Source organism: Mus caroli, unplaced genomic scaffold (genome assembly GCF_978045245.1).
Source record: "Mus caroli unplaced genomic scaffold, Mus_caroli_1 scaffold_16, whole genome shotgun sequence".
Classification (NCBI taxonomy): domain Eukaryota; kingdom Metazoa; phylum Chordata; class Mammalia; order Rodentia; family Muridae; genus Mus; species Mus caroli.
The window spans coordinates 99104286-99126345 of record NW_028227271.1 but is presented as its reverse complement, the minus strand read 5'-3'; the positions used below and the strand labels follow the sequence as shown (position 1 = coordinate 99126345).

General features: G+C 39.5%; 2 pseudogenes; one reads left to right on the top strand and one right to left on the bottom strand.

Moving 5' to 3' along the window:
* Window positions 1–1716: 1716 nt before the first annotated feature.
* LOC147000816 (Y-box-binding protein 1 pseudogene) lies at window positions 1717–2772 on the bottom strand (annotated as a pseudogene).
* A 20-nt stretch (window positions 2773–2792) lies between these two features.
* The window catches only part of LOC110310728 (proteasome activator complex subunit 1-like), a 56234-nt pseudogene continuing 36966 nt past the window's right edge, over window positions 2793–22060 (top strand).

Sequence of the window (22060 nt, the reverse complement as noted above, 5' to 3'; positions counted from 1 at the left end):
CAAAAGTCCCCTATACCCCCACCCTGCCCTGCTCCCCAACCCACCCACACCCACTTCCTGGCCCTGGCATTCCCCTGTACTGGACCATATAATCTTCAGAAGACCAAAAGCCTTTCATCCCAATGATGGCTGATTAGGCCACCCTCTGCTACATATGCAGCTAGAGACACAGCTCAGGGGGAGGGGGAACAGGGGTGGTACTGCTTAGTTTATATTGTTGTTCCTCCTATAAGGATGCAGACCCCTTTAGCTCCTTGGGTACTTTCTCTAGCTCCTTCATTGGAGGCAGGCTTCTTGTATGTTCATGGGTATCTCTTTCTTTAGGTTAGGGAAGTTTTCTTCTATAATTTTGTTGAAGATATTTGCTGGCCGTTTAAGTTGAAAATCTTCATTCTCATCCACTCCTATTATCCGTAGGTTTGGTCTTCTCATTGTGTCCTGGATTTCCTGGATGTTTTGAATTAGGATCTTTTTGCATTTTGCATTTTCTTTGATTGTTGTGTCCATGTTCCCTATGGAATCTTCTGCACCTGAGATTCTCTCTTCCATCTCTTGTATTCTGTTGCTGATGCTCATATCTATGGTTCCTGATTTCTTTCCTAGGGTTTCTATCTCCAGAGTTGTCTCCCTTTGTGATTTCTTTATTGTTTCTACTTCCAATTTTAGATCTTGGATGGTTTTGTTTAGTTCCATCACCTGTGTGGTTGTATTTTCCTGTAATTCTTTAAGGTATTTTTGTGCTTCCTCTTTAAAGATTTCTACATGTTTAACAGTGTTCTCCTTTATTTCTATAAGTGAGCTATTAATGCCCTTCTTAAAATCCTCTACCAGCATCATGAGATATGATTTTAAATCGGAATCTTGCTTTTCAGGTGTGTTGGGGTATTCAGGACTCACTGTGGTGGGAGTACTGGGTCTCGATGATGCCGAGTGGTCTTGGTTTCTGTTAGTAAGATTCTTACATTTGCCTTTTGCCATCTGGTAATCACTGGTGTTAGATGTTCTAGCTGTCTCTTCCTGAAGCTTGTTCCTCCTGTGATTCTGTTAGCCTCTGTCAGCACTCCTGGGAGTCCAACTCTCTCCTGAGTCCCAGTGGTCAGAGCCCACCCTGGAGGCCGACTCTCCTCTGGTGGGGAAGGTGCCCAGAGCTCTGGGTCTCAGCTATGTGCTATGCCTCTTGGCTGAGGATGAAGGCCCGAAGGGTCCCTGTCCAAGAAGCTCTGTTGCTTCTGAGGCCTGCGTGCTCTCCTGCTTGGACTGGTCTCTGAGAGACCCGGGATACAAGATGGCAATCTCACCTGAGTCCTGGGATCAGAGCTCGAGAGTATTCTTTTTTTTTTTTTTTTTTTTTTTATTATTTAAGACCTTTATTAACAGGTGCTTGCAGTTTGTTGACTTTTTTGAAAAAATCAAGTTGTAAACTTTATTACAAATTAAAAATGAAGTTCTTAAAAATCTCAACTTGACCAGATATGAAACAATTTAAAAACCGTTAAAGGTGTATTGAGAAAAACCAGGCCTTTTTTTTTTTTCTTAAAAAACACGTTTGTCGTCATTACCAAAAAGAGACATCTTTAGGTAAAAATAATAAAAACCCCATGCTGCATAGATAATGCAGATAGTTCTAATGTTATCTGGTCAGCGGGCAAAAAGCAAGCACTTAAGGTCTTCAGCTCCAATCTTCGTTTATTTCTTATTGCTGGAATTTCATATTCATTTCTTCTTGTTGGATGACCAAACCGGATGATGGTAGAGATGGTAAGCCGGCATTTACTCAGCCCCGCCCTGCTCAGCCTCGGGAGCGGACGAATTCTCAGCTGGTGGATCGGCTGCTTTTGTCTCTTTGCCATCTTGTGGTTTAGGGTTCTCTGGGCGTCTGCGTCGGTAATTGAAGTTGCGGCGATACCGACGTTGAGGTGGCTGCTGACCTTGGGTATCATCTCCTTGGTTTTCTTTGTCCTCTTCATTGCCATCCTCTCTAGGCTGTCTTTGGCGAGGAGGACCCGTTCAGAATCGTGGTCTGTAACCCCGATACATATTCTGTCTCACTGGTCTACCTTGCTCTCCTGCACCCTGGTTGTCAGCACCCTCCATCACTTCTCCTTGCACAGGGGGGTTGGAATACTGTGGTCGACGCGCATTGGGTCTCCGCATGTAGTAAGGTGGGAACCTTCGCCTGCGATAGGGCCGGCGTTGTTGGGCCTGGCCTTCAGGAGCGCTTTCCGATCCCTCGTTCTTTTCCCCACTCTCACTATTCTGGTAATTTTGCTGGTAATTGCGCGGAGGACCCCTACGACGTGGATAGCGTCTATAATGGTTACGGTCTGCTGCGTATTTACGTATTTACTGCCTTGAACTGGAACTCCACCAGGGCCTGTAACATTTGCTGCCTCCGCACCCTTTTCTCCTTCAACAACATCAAACTCCACAGTCTCTCCATCGCCTACACTGCGAAGGTACTTCCTGGGGTTACTCTTCTTTATGGCAGTCTGGTGTACATATACGTCTTCCTTGGTGTCATTCCTGTTGATGAAACCGTATCCGTTCCTTACATTGAACCATTTGACTGTTCCCAAAACCTTCGTTGCGATGACCTTCTTGTCCCCGCCGGCGGGCGCCGCCGATGTGAGGCCGCCCGGGCCGCCACTACCCGCGCTGCTGCCCGTGGAGCCGGGCTTGGTGTCGGCGGCGCTGAGGGCGGCGGTGGGGGCGGCGGGCGGCTGCTGGGTCTCGGCCTCGCTGCTCATGGTTGCGGTGATGGTGACTGGGGCCTGCGGCTCCTCCCAGGTGTGATGGTGACTAGGCCGGCGGCGGCGGTGGGGCTCTCAGGGCTCTCTGGGGTCCGCTCTCCGCTCCCGCTACCGATCGAACTCGAGAGTATTCTTAATATAGATTTTAAGAGTGGTTTCACAGTGAGTGAAATTCCTCTTTCTCCACAGCCTTTTTAGCATTTCTTTTCTCTCCCCTCCCTTGTCTCTCTGTCTCTCTATGTCTCTGTGTCTCTATCTCTCTGTCTTTCTCTCACTCTCTTTTTCTCATTAGGTGTGTGTGTGTGTGTGTGTGTGTGTGTGTGCCATAATGGAGCCCATAGCATTGCATGCTAACTTCACAAATTAACTTAAAGAAGAAAAACATCTTGGTTATCTTCAACTATACTTGCTATCAAAAAAGGTTTTGAACAAAGGTATTGAACCAATGAGAATGCTTTAGATAACTGAGTATCTGGAAAAGATGCAGATATAGAAGGAGAAATGGTCAGGCATAGATGTCAGTGTTTACACAAGGAAAAGGACAAACATATGCAGACAGCAGACCGGAAGTAAAACATGGCATAACCAATCAGAAGACAAATGGTTATGAGAAGAATATGTTATTATTTATTTAAAGGTCAAAGCACTGCCATTCTTTAAAAGCTTATCTATGAAGATGGGTAGAATGGTAAGGATTAACATTGCATAGAAAATTTCTTGGTGTGCTGGGGGGAGTGTTACACTATCGTTCAAAGTTTATTGTATACAACACCAATTTTACATTAATGTTCTGGTCAAATGCCAGGAAACACCTGGTCAAATGCCAGGAAACACCCATGAAACATATCTGCTATTGGGCAGTAAGCAATTGGTTTATGAAGAAGCATATTTTAAGGATATTTTGTATTCATCAACATTTAGAAGTAGCCTCCATGGTTGACAGAGCACTTTAAACAGAAAAATGAAACTATGGGCATCTGCTAATTGCATACTTATTCAAAAATCTTTTTAAAAAATTCTGTATAAGAATCCAGCAATTGCATGATAACAGACAGCCCTACCTACAATGCTTAAGCTCCATGCCTTACTACACCCTCAATTTCCTGGTTCACCTTAGACACATTACTCAGCGTTTCTCTCACTATCAAGTTCTACAGAAATGACACTTGATTTCTTAGGTCCTTCTGTTCCATTTTAATGTTGATATTCCTATCTGTGCTGTATTTGGTAAGAGTAAGGTCAGTTTACTAAAAGTTCATTTTTAATATAGAGCTAGTTACAAAGCATTCCTAAAATATGATGGTACTTCAGGGGAATGCCAGGGCCAGAAAATAGGAGTGGGTGGGTTGGAGAGTGAGGGGAGGGTATAGGGGGCTTTGGGGATAGCATTTGAAATGTAAATGAAGAAAATGTCTAATAAAAATAATGAAAAAGCTCTTCCAGTCAGAAAAGCACCTGGGTAGCTAGGGCGCAGAGTTGGCTGACACTCGCCAGCTACCCACAACACCCGCCACAGGATCTTAAGACTTCTGGTGAGTGGAACACAGCTTCTGCTCCAATCCAATTGCGCGCGGGACCTGAGACTGCATTAGTTAGGGAAGCAGAAACAGGCCTGAGTAGGGCCACAGGCCTCATCCGGCCGGAACAGCACCAGTGTAGCTAGAGCGCAGGGTCAGCTGACACCTGCCAGCTACCCACGACCCCCGCCACAGGATTTTGAGACTGCTGGTGAGTGGAACACAGCTTCTGCTCCAGTCCAATCACGCGGGACCTGAGACTGCTCTGGTTGGGGAGGCAGAAATCCAGCCTACGTAGGGCCACAAGCCTCTTCCGGTCAGAAAAGCACCAGGGTAGCTAGGGCACAGGGTCGGCTGACACTCGCCAGCTACCCACAACACCCGCCACAGGATCTTAAGACTTCTGGTGAGTGGAACACAGCTTCTGCTCCAATCCAATTGCGCGCGGGACCTGAGACTGCATTAGTTAGGGAAGCAGAAAACCGGCCTGAGTAGGACCACAGGCCTCTTCCGGCTGGACCAGCACCGGGGTACTGCCAGCTACCCACGACCCCCGCCACAGGATTTTGAGACTGCTGGTGAGTGGAACACAGCTTCTGCTCCAATCTTTAAACAGTGACAACGACAACAACTAACCCCAGAGAGTACCAGATGGCGAAAGGTAAACGTAATAATCTTACTAACAGAAACCAAGACCACTCACCATCATCAGAACCCAGCACTCCCACTTCGCCCAGTCCAGGGCACCCCAACACACCGGAAAAGCTAGACACGGATCTAAAAGCATATCTCCTGATGATGGTAGAGGACTTCAAGAAGGACTTTAATAACACACTTAAAGAAATACAAAGGAACACTGGTAAACAGGTAGAAGACAATAAAGAGGAAGCACAAAAATCCCTTAAAGGATTGAAGGAGAACACTGCTAAAGAGTTACAAATCCTTAAAGAAAAACAGGATAACCTAATCAAACAGGTAGAAGTCCTTAATGAAAAACAGGAAAACACATCCAAACAGATGATGGAAATGAACAAAACCATACTAGACCTAAAAAGGGAAGTAGACACAATAAAGAAAACCCAAAATGAGGCAACACTGGAGATAGAAACCCTAGGAAAGAAATCTGGAACCATAGATACGAGCATCAGCAACAGAATACAAGAGATGGAAGAGAGAATCTCAGGTGCAGAAGATTCCATAGAGAACATCGGCACAACAATCAAGGAAAATGTAAAATGCAAAAAGATCCTAACTCAAAACATCCAAGAAATACAGGACACAATGAGAAGACCAAACCTACGGATAATAGGAGTGGATGAGAATGAAGATTTTCAACTCAAAGGACCAGCAAACATCTTCAACAAAATTATAGAAGAAAACTTCCCAAATCTAAAGAAAGAGATGCCCATGAACATACAAGAAGCCTACAGAACTCCAAATAGACTGGACCAGAAAAGAAATACCTCCCGACACATAATAATCAGAACAACAAATGCTCTAAATAAAGATAGAATACTAAAAGCAGTAAGAGAAAAAGGCCAAGTAACATATAAAGGCAAGCCTATCAGAATTACACCAGATTTTTCAGCAGAGACTATGAAAGCCAGAAGATCCTGGACGGATGTTATACAGACACTAAAAGAACACAAATTCCAGCCCAGGCTACTATACCCAGCCAAACTCTCAATTAACATAGATGGAGAAACCAAAGTATTCCACGACAAAACCAAATTCACACATTATCTCTCCACGAATCCAGCCCTTCAAAGGATAATAACAGAAAAAAACCAATACAAGGACAGGAACCACGCCCTAGAAACTACAAGAAGGTAATCCCTCAACAAACCTAAAAGAAGACAGCCACAAGAACAGAATGCCAACTTTAACAACAAAAATAACAGGAAACAACAATTACTTTTCCTTAATATCTCTTAATATCAATGGACTCAACTCCCCGATAAAAAGACATAGACTAACAAATTGGCTACACAAACAAGACCCAACATTTTGCTGCTTACAGGAAACTCATCTCAGAGAAAAAGATAGACACTACCTCAGAATGAAAGGCTGGAAAACAATTTTCCAAGCAAATGGTATGAAGAAACAAGCTGGAGTAGCCATTCTAATATCTGATAAGATTGACTTCCAACCCAAAGTCATTAAAAAAGACAGGGAGGGACACTTCATACTCATCAAAGGTAAAATCCTCCAAGAGGAACTATCAATCCTGAATATCTATGCTCCAAATACAAAGGCAGCCACATTCATTAAAGAAACTTTAGTAAATCTCAAAGCACACATTGCACCTCATACAATAATAGTGGGAGACTTCAACACACCACTTTCACCAATGGACAGATCGTGGAAACAGAAACTAAACAGGGACACAGTGAAACTAAGAGAAATTATGAATCAAATGGATCTGGCAGATATCTACAGAACATTCTATCCTAAAACAAAAGGATATACCTTCTTCTCAGCACCTCATGGTACTTTCTCCAAAATTGACCACATAATTGGTCACAAAACAGGCCTCAACAGATACAAAAATATTGAAATCATCCCATGCATCCTATCAGATCACCATGGATTAAGGCTGAGCTTCAATAACAAAATAAATAATAGAAAGCCAACCTTCACGTGGAAACTGAACAACACTCTTCTCAATGATACCTTGGTCAAGGAAGGAATAAAGAAAGAAATTAAGGACTTTTTAGAGTTCAATAAAAATGAAGCCACAACATACCCAAACTTATGGGACGCAATGAAAGCATTTCTAAGAGGAAAACTCATAGTTCTGAGTGCCTCCAAAAGGAAACTAGAGAGAGCACACATTAGCAGCTTGACAACATACCTAAAAGCACTAGAACAAAAGGAAGCAAATTCACCCAAGAGGAGTAGACGGCAGGAAATAATCAAACTCAGGGGCAAAATCAACCAAGTGGAAACAAGAAGAACTATTCAAAGAATCAACCAATCAAGGAGCTGGTTCTTTGAGAAAATCAACAAGATAGATAAACCCTTAGCCAGACTCACTAGAGGGCACAGGGAAAGCATCCTAATTAACAAAATCAGAAATGAAAAAGGAGACATAACAACAGATCCTGAAGACATCCAAAACACCATCAGATCCTTCTACCAAAGGCTATACTCAACAAAACTGGAGAACCTGGATGAAATGGAGAAGTTTCTAGACAGATACCAGGTACCAAAGTTGAATCAAGATCAGGTTAATGATCTAAACAGCCCTATATCCCCCAAAGAAATAGAAGCAGTCATTAATAGTCTCCCAACTAAAAAAAGCCCAGGACCAGATGGGTTTAGTGCAGAGTTCTATCAGACCTTCAAAGAAGATCTAATCCCAGTTCTTCACAAACTATTCCACAAAATAGAAACAGAAGGTACTCTACCCAACTCATTCTATGAAGCCACAATTACTCTGATACCTAAACCACAAAAAGACCCAACAAAGATAGAAAACTTCAGACCAATAGCCCTTATGAATATTGATGCAAAAATCCTCAATAAAGTTCTTGCTAACCGAATCCAAGAACACATCAAAACAATCATCCATCCTGACCAAGTAGGTTTCATCCCAGGGATGCAGGGATGGTTCAATATACGGAAATCCATCAACGTAATCCAGTATATAAACAAACTCAAAGACAAAAACCACATGGTCATCTCGTTAGATGCGGAAAAAGCATTTGACAAGATCCAACACCCATTCATGATAAAAGTCTTGGAAAGATCAGGAATTCAAGGCCCATACCTAAACATGATAAAAGCAATCTACAGCAAACCAGTAGCCAACATCAAAGTAAATGGTGAGAAGCTTGAAGCAATCCCTCTAAAATCAGGGACTAGACAAGGCTGTCCACTTTCTCCATACCTATTCAACATTGTACTTGAAGTCCTAGCCAGAGCAATTCGACAACAAAAGGAGATCAAAGGGAAACAAATTGGAAAAGATGAAGTCAAAATATCACTTTTTGCAGATGATATGATAGTATATATAAGTGACCCTAAAAATTCCACCAGAGAACTCCTAAGCCTGATAAACAGCTTCGGTGAAGTAGCTGGATATAAAACTAACTCAAACAAATCAATGGCCTTTCTCTACACAAAGAGTAAACAGGCTGAGAAAGAAATTAGGGAAACAACACCCTTCTCAATAGTCACAAATAATATAAAATATCTTGGCGTGACTCTAACTAAGGAAGTGAAAGATCTGTATAATAAAAACTTCAAATTTCTGAAGAAAGAAATTATAGAAGATCTCAGAAGATGGAAAGATCTCCCATGCTCATGGATTGGCAGGATCAACATTGTAAAAATGGCTATCTTGCCAAAAGCAATCTACAGATTCAATGCAATCCCCATCAAAATTCCAACTCAATTCTTCAACGAATTAGAATGTGCAATCTGCAAATTCATCTGGAATAACAAAAAAAGTAGGATAGCAAAAACTCTTCTCAAGGATAAAAGAACCTCTGGTGGAATCACCATGCCGGACCTAAAGCTCTACTACAGAGCAATTATGATAAAAACTGCATGGTACTGGTATAGTGACAGACAAATAGACCAATGGAATAGAATTGAAGACCCAGAAATGAACCCACACACCTACGGTCACTTGATCTTCGACAAGGGAGCTAAAAACATCCAGTGGAAGAAAGACAGCATTTTCAACAAATGGTGCTGGCACAACTGGTTGTTAACATGTAGAAGAATGCAAATCGATCCATTCCTATCTCCTTGTACTAAGGTCAAGTCTAAGTGGATCAAGGAACTTCACATAAAACCAGAGACACTGAAACTTATAGAGGAGAAAGTGGGGAAAAGCCTTGAAGATATGGGCACAGGGGAAAAATTCCTGAATAGAACAGTAATGGCTTGTGCTGTAAGATCGAGAATTGACAAGTGGGACCTCATGAAACTGCAAAACTTCTGCAAGGCTAAAGACACCATCAATAAGACAAAAAAAAAAAAAAAAAACCACCAACAGATTGGGAAAGGATCTTCACCTATCCTAAATCAGATAAGGGACTAATATCCAATATATATAAAGAACTCAAGAAGGTGGACTCCAGAAAGTCAAATAACCCCATTAAAAAATGGGGCTCAGAACTGAACAAAGAATTCTCACCTGAGGAATACCGAATGGCAGAGAAGCACCTAAAAAAATGTTCAACATCCTTAATCATCAGGGAAATGCAAATCAAAACAACCCTGAGATTCCACCTCACACCAGTCAGAATGGCTAAGATCAAAAATTCAGGTGACAGCAGATGCTGGCGAGGATGTGGAGAAAGAGGAACACTCCTCCATTGTTGGTGGGATTGCAAGCTTGTACAACCACTCTGGAAATCAGTCTGGCGGTTCCTCAGAAAATTGGACATAGTACTACCGGAGGATCCAGCAATACCTCTCCTGGGCATATATCCAGAAGATGTCCCAACCGGTAAAAAGGACACATGCTCCACTATGTTCATAGCAGCCCTATTTATAATAGCCAGAAGCTGGAAAGAACCCAGATGTCCCTCAACAGAGGAATGGATACAGAAATTATGGTACATTTACACAATGGAGTACTACTCAGCTATTAAAAAGAATGAATTTATGAAATTCCTAACCAAATGGATGGACCTGGAGGGCATCATCTTGAGTGAAGTAACACAATCACAAAAGAACTCACACAATATGTATTCACTGATAAGTGGATATTAGCCCAAAACTTAGGATACCCAAGATATAAGATACAATTTGCTAAACGCATGAAACTCAAGAAGAATGAAGACCGAAGTGTGGACACTGTGCCCCTTCTTAGAATTGGGAACAAAACACCCAGGGAAGGAGTTACAGAGACAAAGTTCATAGCTGTGATGAAAGGATGGACCATTTAGAGACTGCCGTATCCAGGGATCCATCCCATAAGCAGCTTCTAAACGCTGACACCATTGCATACACTAGCAAGATTTTGCTGAAAGGACCCAAATATAGCTGTCTCTTGTGAGACGATGCCGGGGCCTAGCAAACACAGGAGTGGATGTTCACAGTCAGCTATTGGATGTATTACAGGGCTCCTAATGGAGAAGCTAGAGAAAGTACCCAAGGATCTAAAGGGATCTGCAACCCTATTGTTGGAACAACATGATGTACTAACCAGAACCCCGGAGCTCTTGTCTCTAGCTGCATATGTATCGAAAGATGGTCTAGTTGGCCATCAATGGAAAGAGAGGCCCATTGGACTTGCAAACTTTATATGCCCCAATATAGGGGAATGCCAGGGCCAAAAGAATGGGAATGGGTGGGTAGGGAAGTGGGGGGCGCTATGGGGGACTTTTGGAATAACATTGGAAATGTAATTGAGGAAAATATGTAATAAAAATATTAAAAATTAAAAAAATAATGAAAAAAATATGATGGTACTTATTATGTACTAGGCACGTAAGATACACTCTTTAATGACAAGAGGCAAGAGAACACAATAGTCAGAGAGTGAATTCTGGAAGTTTGATCTTATCCATGTATTACTCCAAACCAGGTGGTCTCAGGTGCTTCAGAATCTTTAATAATTATAGGAATCATTAGTATCGAAAGCAGTTTACACATCAGTAAAAGGAGGTGGGGCTTGAGAGCTTGTATTTCTAACAAGCTCTCTCTCATGTGAGGCTAATGTGTCTGCTCCTTGGATTGTATTGCTGTCATTCAGTTTTCCTTTCTATAACTGTTTAGGGGCTAAACAGTTATAGAAAAGTTACTCTGAATGTACTTTAGAAATGGCTAACATTCAGTAAATACTACTGTTACTTATTAGTATGAGTGGTCTTTATGTAAGTTCCTCAGGACAGGTGCAGTTATTAACTGTTTTCTCTAACGTCAGTGACTTGTTTGAGGATTGAGGACAGAAAGTTTGTGTGTCAGTTTCTATGACTTTCACAGGAAGCTGTGGTATGGACTTCCTTGTTTACTATGACTATGACTACGACTACTACAACTACTACAACTACCACTGCTGCTACTACTACAAATACTACTGCTACTACTGAAATATTTCATTCCTCAAACTCAAGTTCTTAACCCTTCTGTTCCCTGTTCAGTGGACTCATTTCTTAGTAGTTTTCCCAAGAGTCTATTAATCATAGAAAATTTCCTCCTCCTAGACCCTGTGACAACCTAAGTCATGACTTTAATGGACACAGCGACCTGTCTTCTCTGCAGTTTTCAATGTGTGTTGACAGCTTCTGATCCTTTATAAGCCACTTGCTCCTCTCAGCATAGTTTGTCTTCAAACTTGTATTAACTTTACTATATTGCAAAAGGAGAAAGAACCAGAAACGATGGGTTTAGATGAGAGGGTTTTTGAAAGGAGATTTTTTGGGGTGGGGTTGGGGGGGAGAGGCTATGCTTTCTACCCTCTTCATTGCTCTCATGGTCACTGGGGAATCTCTGGGGTGGCCTTATCAGGTTTAACTGTGGGGTTGGGCCTTCCTTAGGTGAAATTTTATTAGAGTGACTGATTTGAACATTTAACATCTGGTAAGTTCTCTCTGGATTCAAAAGAGCTTAAAAAGAATGTGGACAGTGGTCAATAAACCCAGGATGCTAATGAGAATGTGAGTCAAGCCTGGCTCAAGTTTTTAGTGTTTTATTGAAATAGCAATGATCCAAGGCATTTTTATAGGGGCTAATGTTCTTTGTGTACCAGAAAGAAAGTGAATAAATGTTTCCTATTCCTAAAAACATTACTTGTTTACGTTTGAAATTGAGTTTGGGCTTGAAAAACAAATATAAAACATTGGCTCAAAACAGTAAGTTGAAAAACACCCCAACTTATTTCTTATTTATTCTTTTCTTGGAGACTGTTGCCAGGAACAGTTTTCTGTGGTTCATTCTCTCTCAGCTTCAACAGAGCAAAGCACTTGCTCTCTTTCAGATTCAAAGTTAGCTTTTTCCTTGCCTTTAGATTTACACACCAGTAGTTAGCTACAAAGTCAGTGGCTGATAACTAATATATTACTGAAGTTTAGGTGTTTGTTATTTTCAGAGAGCAATGATTTAAAAGTGCAACACGCCAACTTGAGCTTATTTAAAGCGATTAACAGAAGAGAAATCAGATATCTCAAAATAGCAATGCTAAGCAGACTTTGCCAGTAATTTAAGGGGAAGTGATCAAATCTGAGAAGTGAGGGTTCTTGCTATAAATCTTAGCATCTGACTTTATCACCAGTTTCATTTCCTCATGAGAGATTCCAAAGACATGTTAAGCATGAACACTGTGCTTCTGTCTTTGACCTCTATGGAATAATTTCTCATCATTCCCTTCACAGACCAATGCAGTTGTATACACTTATTTGTTTTTTCACGAACCCATCCATTCCATGCTTGTGAATTGAGATCATTCTACAAAATAGCCTTGCCAACAGACTGAATGTGGGGAATCCAGAAAAAGTAAACATAGCAAAGACAACCCTAAGATGGTCGACTTGATAAAGGGGTTTGTAGTGGAGTACTTATTGCTAGGCACAATTACCTGAGAGGGAGGAGACATTCATGATGATACTAACACATGGTCCATGGGCGATAGAATAAAAGATCTTGTGTTTAAGTGCTAGGTCAGGGCTGGTGAGCAAGGGATCATTACCATAGGGGAAAAATTAAGCTGTGGGAAAAGATGAGAGCTCTGGAAAGTGGGTGTTATTTTAGGTAAGAAGGCTATGGTAACTCTGTCACTTGGTGGCACTTCAGAATGGAAGAGGCATCCTACAAATTGGAAGGGAAAAGGCAACCCACGAACCAGAGACAGACAATGAAGCAGGGTGTGCTGGGAGCTAAGACAAGATAGAGTTCCCAGAAGGACATCATTGTTTATGCTTACTACTGCTGAGTGTTGGAGTGGCATGGGCAGGCAACCATGTTGCATAAGCATCCTCCATGAGAGGTTAAGAAGATCTAGATGTAAACCCTCACCTTTCTTACTCTCTTCTCTAGCCCTCTTTCTCTTTCTCTCCCTTCCCCACTCTCTCCACGTGGCCATGTCCCATCTCTCTCTCTTTTTACCTTCTCTCTTTCTCCTTGTCTTTCTACAATAAAGATCTAAAACCATTAAAAAAAAAAAAGAAAGTAGAAGACCTAGATGATTCGTCTACATTTTTATCTATAGGGATTATGCTACTAGTAAGAATAGTGCTAAGTGCTGGAAAAGGGTGGGGTCAAGAATGGTATTTTCAAAGTGGGAGGGATTATAGCATAGCTTCATGATTATCAAATATGATGTTGTAATAAAAAAAGGAGATGCCTGAAGGATCAAAGTCTTTCAATGGATAGAATAGAATAAAATCCCAATATTAAGAAAAGGGCTAGTACTTAATAGGAGTATGTCAGTTTATTCAAGGCACAAGAGGGAAGGTAGAGGATATGGTCACAGGTATATGTAGAGATAAGTTTGGTATGTGGAACATATAGGAATTACCTCCTAAATACTTCTATTTTATTTGTAAAAACAAGAGGCAAATCTTCCAATTTAAAGCAAGTATGGATCCTATTTTGGAGGTTGAAGAGAAGAAGAAAGGTATAAAAGGAATATTTGAAAAAAAATTCTGAATATCCTTACATGTGGCAGTTAAAGCATTTGCTTTCAGAAGTGGATAATAAAGTAGTGGTTAACAGTGGTTTAGGGAAATGTGGGCAATGGAAGTATGATGGTAAAAAAGTTAACCATGATATACTTGGCAGGAGAGTATATGGAGTTTTGGGGATAGCATTTGAAATGTCAATGAAGAAAATATCTAATGAAAAAAGAAAAAAATGATATACTTGTATAAGAGGAATATCTTCATATGTTCTATAGCACTATGGGTAACTATGAGTGATAACAATTAACTATACATATATTGTAATTGCTACTAGAAATATTTTAAATGTTTCTAATACAAAAAACAAAACAAAACAAAACAAAACAAAACAAAACAAAACAAAACAAAACCATGATGACTGTTGAAGTTTATGGATTTTCCAGTTGCCTTGATCAGATCATTTTACACATTGTTCATATTTTGAAATACAGTATATTTAATAATGATATACAATTATAGTATGTGTCAACTAAGGATAAAAATATATTTGAAAACAAGAAAAATAAAAACATGTCTGAAGAAAATATCAGAGGAACGGGTACTGTTGCTAGGCAGTATTTGTCCTTTTGAGGGTTAAGTTTATATTTGAAAGAACAGTCACAATAGTTATCCATTTACCTCCAGCCTCACCCAACTGCTCAATTATAGACATATAACCAGCACCTGAGTTGGATTAAAGTAGACGGGCCTTTGTCTATCACGACAAGGGTAGCTGGAGATGTATGGAAAAAGTGATTTAAATGATGGAATTTGGTATCTAAACTTAAAAGGAAAAAAGAGGGAATTTAGAAGAGTAGATGGTAAGAACAGTGGAATGAATCTCCCCAAAGCTTCTCTAGACATAACTGATAAGTTTGTACTTGAGAAGGAGAGAAGGCAAGATCAACCGAAATGGGCAAGTTAAGAAGCTTCCATACTATAGAGTGAAGTTAGATTGTGCAGAGCTTTTGGGGCTGCTTCTAGGAATTTGGCAGGAATTTGACATTGGGCTAGGACAAGGAAGTAGGATCGAGGTAAATACAGCTGAGGAATGTATGGTTTTCCTTTTATCTTGGTCATCCTGACAAACCCCTAGATACAGTGACCTCAGGACTTTGTTTATTTCCTTATTTGTCCCTAGACTATTTTTTCCTATGCTTTGTTTGTTCCTTGACTACTTTGTCTTTGATCTAGAACTAACCCTATTCTTTGCATGTGTCTAGAATGGTATAAAAACAGACTGGGAAAACATAAACCAACTTCAGCTTCAGCACTGGCTGGAGTCATGTTATAATGTTGTCTAATTGTCTTTTCCTTTTTCAATCCTCACATCCTCCCTCTAGACCCTGTTGACTGGCTGAGCTGTCTTGGGCATTAGATCTTGGTATGAAAATTACAAATAAATCAGGAAAATGGATCAAAAAATGAGAATTTCAAAGTTTGACTTTCTGAGGAATGAAAATATGTAGTGAAGGCATTTGGTAAAGGAACTGTGGCAATCATCACTTTAAAGGAAGTCATAACTCTACTCATGTATTTATGCATATTATCTTGGCAAATTTAGTTTTTCAGACAGAGACCTAAAATAGGTATATTGTAAGGTATTACTAGTTCTAGATGTTTGTTAAATAAGTGTGTTGAGTATATGTTGAGCATGAAGGGTGTGTTCAAGAGGGTCATTCTGATTAAAGGTCAATAAAATTTGAACTGGGTAAGAAAAGAAGCAAAGAGACTAGATGATCAAGAAGAAGAGAAGGATGTCTGGCAATTTTCAGTGGGTTAGAAGTCTGTACAATTCGAAGTAGAGGATATCATGGATATGGATGAAAAAGAAGAATGAACTCAGAAGATAGAACCTGGTGAGAAATTTGAAGCTTAGCTGTTGAAAGCAGTGCCATTGATAGTGATAATAAAATCATTATCTAAACTATGAGACTGGACTGGAATGGAGGAAATAATATCTGGACACAAGGAAGTAGGTAATCCAGAAATCACAGCATTGATCTCACTAGATGTTTTGACATGAAGGGGTAGGGGTGGAAAGAAAGATACAGGCACTAATCTGGAAGAAGCTATAAGAGGTTACTAAGTTTTGTAGATGACAGTAACAAGCAGTAGGCAAAAATAGAAAAAAGAAAAAAAAAAAAGGAAAGAAAAAGCACTAAACCTAGGAAGCAGACAATAGTGTAGGCTTTGGAGGTTGCAGAGAAGAAATGGATTATGGAGGGAACAGTGATATCCAGGAACAATGATATTTCACCATCAGGTTTTACATATAAGGAATAGAAAGAAAAAATTCCATCATTTATTGAGGATTGTTGAATACATTGCCATGTGGAGCTAGTCTTTAGATAAGTTCTATAGTAGCTGCTGCAGACATGTAACAGAGCTCCACACTCTGGGTGGGTCACAACAACATAAACTTATTGTCTTATCTTTTAACTAGGAGTGATTGAAGTCTTATATTCCTATTTCAGGCTTTAGGCAATGAACTACTCCAGAGAGCATGAGTCTAGTGAACACATGACATCCTCTCTGTGTGAAGGTGTCTGTGCCTAAATCTTCCCTTTTAAAATTAAGGACACTTGTCATGTTAGAGTCAAAGGGCATTTTAGTACAATATGACCTCATTCAAGCTCAATATCTACAATATCTGCTATATCTAAATAAATACATTTCCAAATATGATCATGGTACTAGGATTCCAACTAATAACAATGAAATTCTACTTGTTTCCAGCAAACAAGGTTGTTTGTTGATGATAGTAGAGTGGACACAGTAGATTTTGAAGACAGAAGATGGCTGGGAAAGTGGGTCAGGGTGGTTGATACAGAGGAAACTTTGGGTGATGAGTTGTATGAGAACTCAGCTCAGCTCTCTGATTAGTAGATGATATAAATTTGAAGCACAATGATATTAGGTCTGATGACTAACCAGTATGATGTGAGGTCACGAGCAGGTGCTTCTCATTTGCAGCTTGTAGCAGTGTGACAGCCAAGAGCAAAGTGAAAGAAGCCATGTGTGATGACATCCAGAAAAAAAGGAAACATAAATGTTTATTTCTTTTTGTTTGGGATCACTGGGATCTTAGACAAGACGCTACACAGGAGGCTGAAAAATTCTCTCCTTTGTAGGGATTGTACCATGCTAGTAGGTGCATGAGATGTGAAAATTCTTTACCATGAGATAGCTTGGTACCATGGTACTTATCAATTAGACGACCTCTGCAATCTATGTTTTGTCAGCTGTAGGGTAGAGTACAATGTGTGATATTATGAAAACACCCTGAACACATTTCATCAGTCGTGAAGCCCTCATCAGAAGGAGTCAAGCGTATGACTTTGGGGTGATAGATATTTTATTGGGTACCAGTACATGAGGTTCTCTAACGTGCTCAATATTATCTGATCCTAAAGATTAGTGAGTGTTGTATGTTTGTCAAGGCAAGTGTGATGAGATCTCTATTTATCAGAACAATGTCCATAAGATTTTTTCAAACAGAAGTTTGGTTTGAATGACCATCTATTCTGTTTCCTTCTATACTCTCACCCCACCTGTGACACACTGCTCCCCTTTTGCTTACCATGGAGTCTTCACCTGCCTGATACTTTCCTTTTCTTCATCCTCCATTTGCTTCATGAACTGTCCCAAAGTGTTTTTAGACAAATATATTTATTGAAGTAATTGTTTTTTAAAGGAAGAATGCAAACTAAAATTTATTAACCATTAGCTATGATGTTAGATACTTTCACAGTGTTCTTTCCTAATTTCCATTACTCCTTGAAGATTGTATCCTCTTTAATATATGAGGAAATTAAGCCACAAATAGACTAAGGGATATTGCTTAAGGTAATGCATCTAGTTACAGGCACTTTATTAAAAATCAGGCTGATGGGCTTTTAAGCCCCTTCCACTATTATGTATTTCACTCCCTGGTATAAGGATCGCCTTTGGGTCACCCTGATGGTTACTTGAATGGGAAGAAGCACCAAACTGTATGCACTGTATGTACTGTATGTACTGATGTAGTAAAGGCAGCTTCTTCCACTGGAGAACGGAGACCCTGGAATTATATCTGTCATTATCACTTAGTAGGCACAGACTACCTATCTCTAACTGTAAATTAGTGTTCATTATATCTCTCCCCAAAATTATGATGATGAATGATGAGATGGAAAGAGCCAAGGGAATTTGCACCTACAACATTTGTTTAATACTGAATTTCCTTTTTCTTTGCTATTAGTTATTTAGCTAGAATCAAAAAGCTTATTGAATCAGAGAAAGCAGAACTTCAATTGCAATGATGGACCATGGAACAGGGAAGGAGGAAAAAAGATATATCTATATCTGTATCTGTATTTGTATCTGTATCTATATCTATCTATATCTATTTCACTACAAAGCAATCTACATCAAGACTGAAAACTCAGCTCTGAAAGTTTGGTGTTAATTGATACTTTATAATGCATTATTAGGGGTAAAAAAGCTCCCTTTCAAATATCTGCTGATTCTGGCTACACTAAGGGTAATGCGACTTTAAGACATTAATCAAATCTTTACTGTGTTCACCTATTAGGTATGACCCAGCTATTAATAAAGGAAATTCAGGGACATACAACAATTTTCTTTCAGCATAAGAGCCAAAGGAATGCCATTGGCATGTGAACTTGATTAGAAGTCAGAACACACTGAATGGGACTCAGAATGGAGTTTTATTCTTTTCGGATTGAATCATGCTCATCTCAGTCTGTACTCAGACCTTAGGAATGACATAGGCTTGAGGTCAATCCTATGACAGCTCAACAATCAAAGTTAATATACTTGTGGAATCCTCTGAGAGATGCTTCTCTAAGAGACTTTAGACCATGACACACTTTATCATGCCTAGGCCTTTGCTTGCTGCAAGTCCCAGCAGGGGCTGATCAGAAGCTCTGTCCATGATGTGTTAGGGAAAACAGATCAACTGGCAGAAAGAAGCTCAGTGTGTGACACATGAGGTCATTTTAAGAAGGTGACTAATGCATTTACAGTATTCTTTCTTTATTTCCTTCTTTAATTATTTCTAAAGGTAGGATCTCACTGTATCCTTGGCCAACCTGAATCTCACTATATAAACCAAGCAGATCTCAAAACTTATAGAGATCCCCGTGCATCTGTGTTGGGATTAAGGTGAGTGCCGCCACTCCATGCTTGAACTTTAGATCATAGCACGTCATCTAATGCAGAACAGGGTTCTTAGTATAACCTACTGGATAGACAACAGTGGCAATTCTGCATGGGGGATTATTATTACTTCAAGGAAAGTGTCAGGAACATTTATGTCCTATATAGAACTTTAGCAGAAACAATGGCTAAATATTTTTCTCTAGCTCCCTCAATCACAATTATCCATCATGATGAAAACAGCATGATCATTAACAAAGTAATGTCTCAGCCTTAAAACTATGCTTTCCAGAAAAAAAAATCAAGTTTGTTGATCTAATGAGACTTCCTTTTAATTTCACACCCCTTAGGGGCATGGAACCAACAATCAGATTTATAAGACTAGAAATGTCATCAAATGCCACGTAATGTGTTCCTCGCCTTTGGCAGAAGGTCCTCTAAATCAACCTATTGCAACCTGTTGCAACATCTGAGAGGACCAGCAGAACTTGCCCTTGTGCAAATGGGGCACTCCAATTACACCCAGCTCTCCCATTTCTGCATATCAGGTTGTATATTTTTATATGAATTAATTATTGATTCGTGTCATGTTATTAGGATGGGAAAGGGTGCGAGGGTTTATATCTGAGATTTTGAAGTACCTGGCAAACATGGTCTTCATAAACAATGAAAGAGTTTTTTTTTTTTTGTGGATAAAGATTTAAGCACTCGTTCTTTAGGGGATAAAGAGGAGGCTCAGAGTACATGGCAGCAGCCACACTAGAGATGCTCTGTTTGCTTAGGCAGTGGTACCTTCACGGGAAAGTTCTTTACCTTTACCTGTCCACAAAGTCGGTGGGAGTGATTAGGGTTTCACAGGGCCAGCGTTAATGGCAATCAGGTGTGACCTCCAGGTTTCACATCCGTTTTAATTGTTCTGCATCATCTGTTTGTTCCAGATCATCTTCTTAGAAAGATGCTAGTGTGAATGGTACCAGAGCAAGATAAGGATGGGGACAAAGCAAAGATCAAAAGCCAGCCAATCATACTCCAAACAGGTTGCTGCAAACTGTGGAGTTAGCTGTTTGTTTTTTTGTTTGTTTGTTTTGTTTTGTTTTTGGTTTAAGTTTTATTGCATCATGATGAGAAAAGATACACAATTTCAATTTATCTGAATTTGTTAACATTTAAAAACACGTTTTGAGTAAAAAGACTTATATCCCATTCTTCTCTCCCTTTTGTACCTCAACTCCTTCTGGAGAGCCTCCCCCTTCAAATCCTGCAATACCTTTAGATTTTTTCATATTCTTTAAAATTCATAAAATATTGTAACAATAAAAATGGGTATTATAAAAGTTGTTTGATATAAAACAACAATCAATTGGACAGTCTTATGTAGATGTTTGTCTACAGCAATACTGAAAATATGTTTTTCTCAATATAAATTTTAAATAACTCCAAATGTACTAACTGTATGACATTTTAAAATAATATATCACTATTAGTTTTTTTAATGAACATAAATAGATAAAGTATTTTTGTTTGTTTGTTTTGTTTTTAGGAGAGCTTAAAATCTTGGCTCTTTCTGTGATACAAACACAAAATAAGAACAGTTTTTGGAAATTGGATTTCATTGTAATAAGGCTGTACTATAGTGTCCCTCACATTACCAAAGGATTTTACCTCCATAGTAGATAAGTTAAGAGTTGACAGTTCTGCTGCATCAAGGAATGAATTGCAGGCACAATTTTTGGATACAGATTTCCTGCTATGGTCAAAGCTATTTGACTTGAGTGAATGTCATCACTCTCAGCCCACAGGGAACAGGTTACATTTATTTAAGAAATGGTGTGTGTATTAAGATGGTCTATCCATGAAGTCATTCATCAATTGTTTCAATGAACAATGGTTCTGCTTGGAGGGTGGCACAGACATTAGGTGAGGGTAAGATTCATTGCCTGTGATGATTTTGAAAAGCATTCATCTCAGAATAAGAGTAACTTTTAAAGTCCTCTTCTTCAAAATTGATACAATAATTACAAATATCAAGCAAAGCCTTCAGTCTCACTCTTTGCTGTTCTCTTACAAACCACGTCCCAAATTAATTGTCTACATTTCTTTTGGCTATGTAAATAATTTTGAAATATGTAAGCTGTTTTGAAATCCATACTATAGTGTAAAAACATCAAATAAACAGTCCTACTAATAGAGAGGCTGAGATAGGAGAAGCATGATTTCAAGACCATTATGTGGGACACAGCAAGACCCTGTCATGTACAAAGATGCAGAAAGTGTATATGGGTTGTACAATATTGGACCTATGACTCCCATTACCAAATTAGAGAGACCACATGATGGCAGCCAACAAATTTCTAATTCCTCATATTTTTGAATTTCAGTCGACTAGGATATGTTGGTAATGTTAATTATCATATTAAGAGATATTAAGGAAAAGTGATTGTTACTTTCTGTTAATTTTCTTGTTAGAGGTAGTATCATGTTTGTGTGGGTTTGTTGAAAGATTACTTTATTGCTTCTTCAAGGGTGTAGTTTCACTCTTTGTGTTAGTGTTTTCCATCTATTTTCCTTTGTAGGGCTTGATTTGTGGAAAGATATTGTGTAAATTTGGTTTTGTCATGGAATATCTTGTTTTCTCCATCTATGGTGATTGAGAGTTTTGCTGGGTATCGTAGCCTGGGCTGGCATCTGTGTTCTCTTAGGGTCTGTACGACATCTGTCCAGGATCTTCTAGCTTTCATAGTCTCTGGTGAGAAGTCTGGTATAATTCTGATAGGTCTGCCTTTATATGTGACTTGACCTTTTTTCCCTTACTGTTAAAAATTCTTTCTTTGTTTAGTGCATTTGGTGTTTTGATTATTATGTGATGGGAGGAATTTATTTTCTGGTCAAGTCTATTTGGAGTTCTGTAGGCTTCTTGTATGTTCATGGACATCTCTTTCTTTAGGTTAGGGAAGTTTTCTTCTATAATTTTGTTGAAGATATTTACTGGCCCTTTAAGTTGGGAATCTTCACT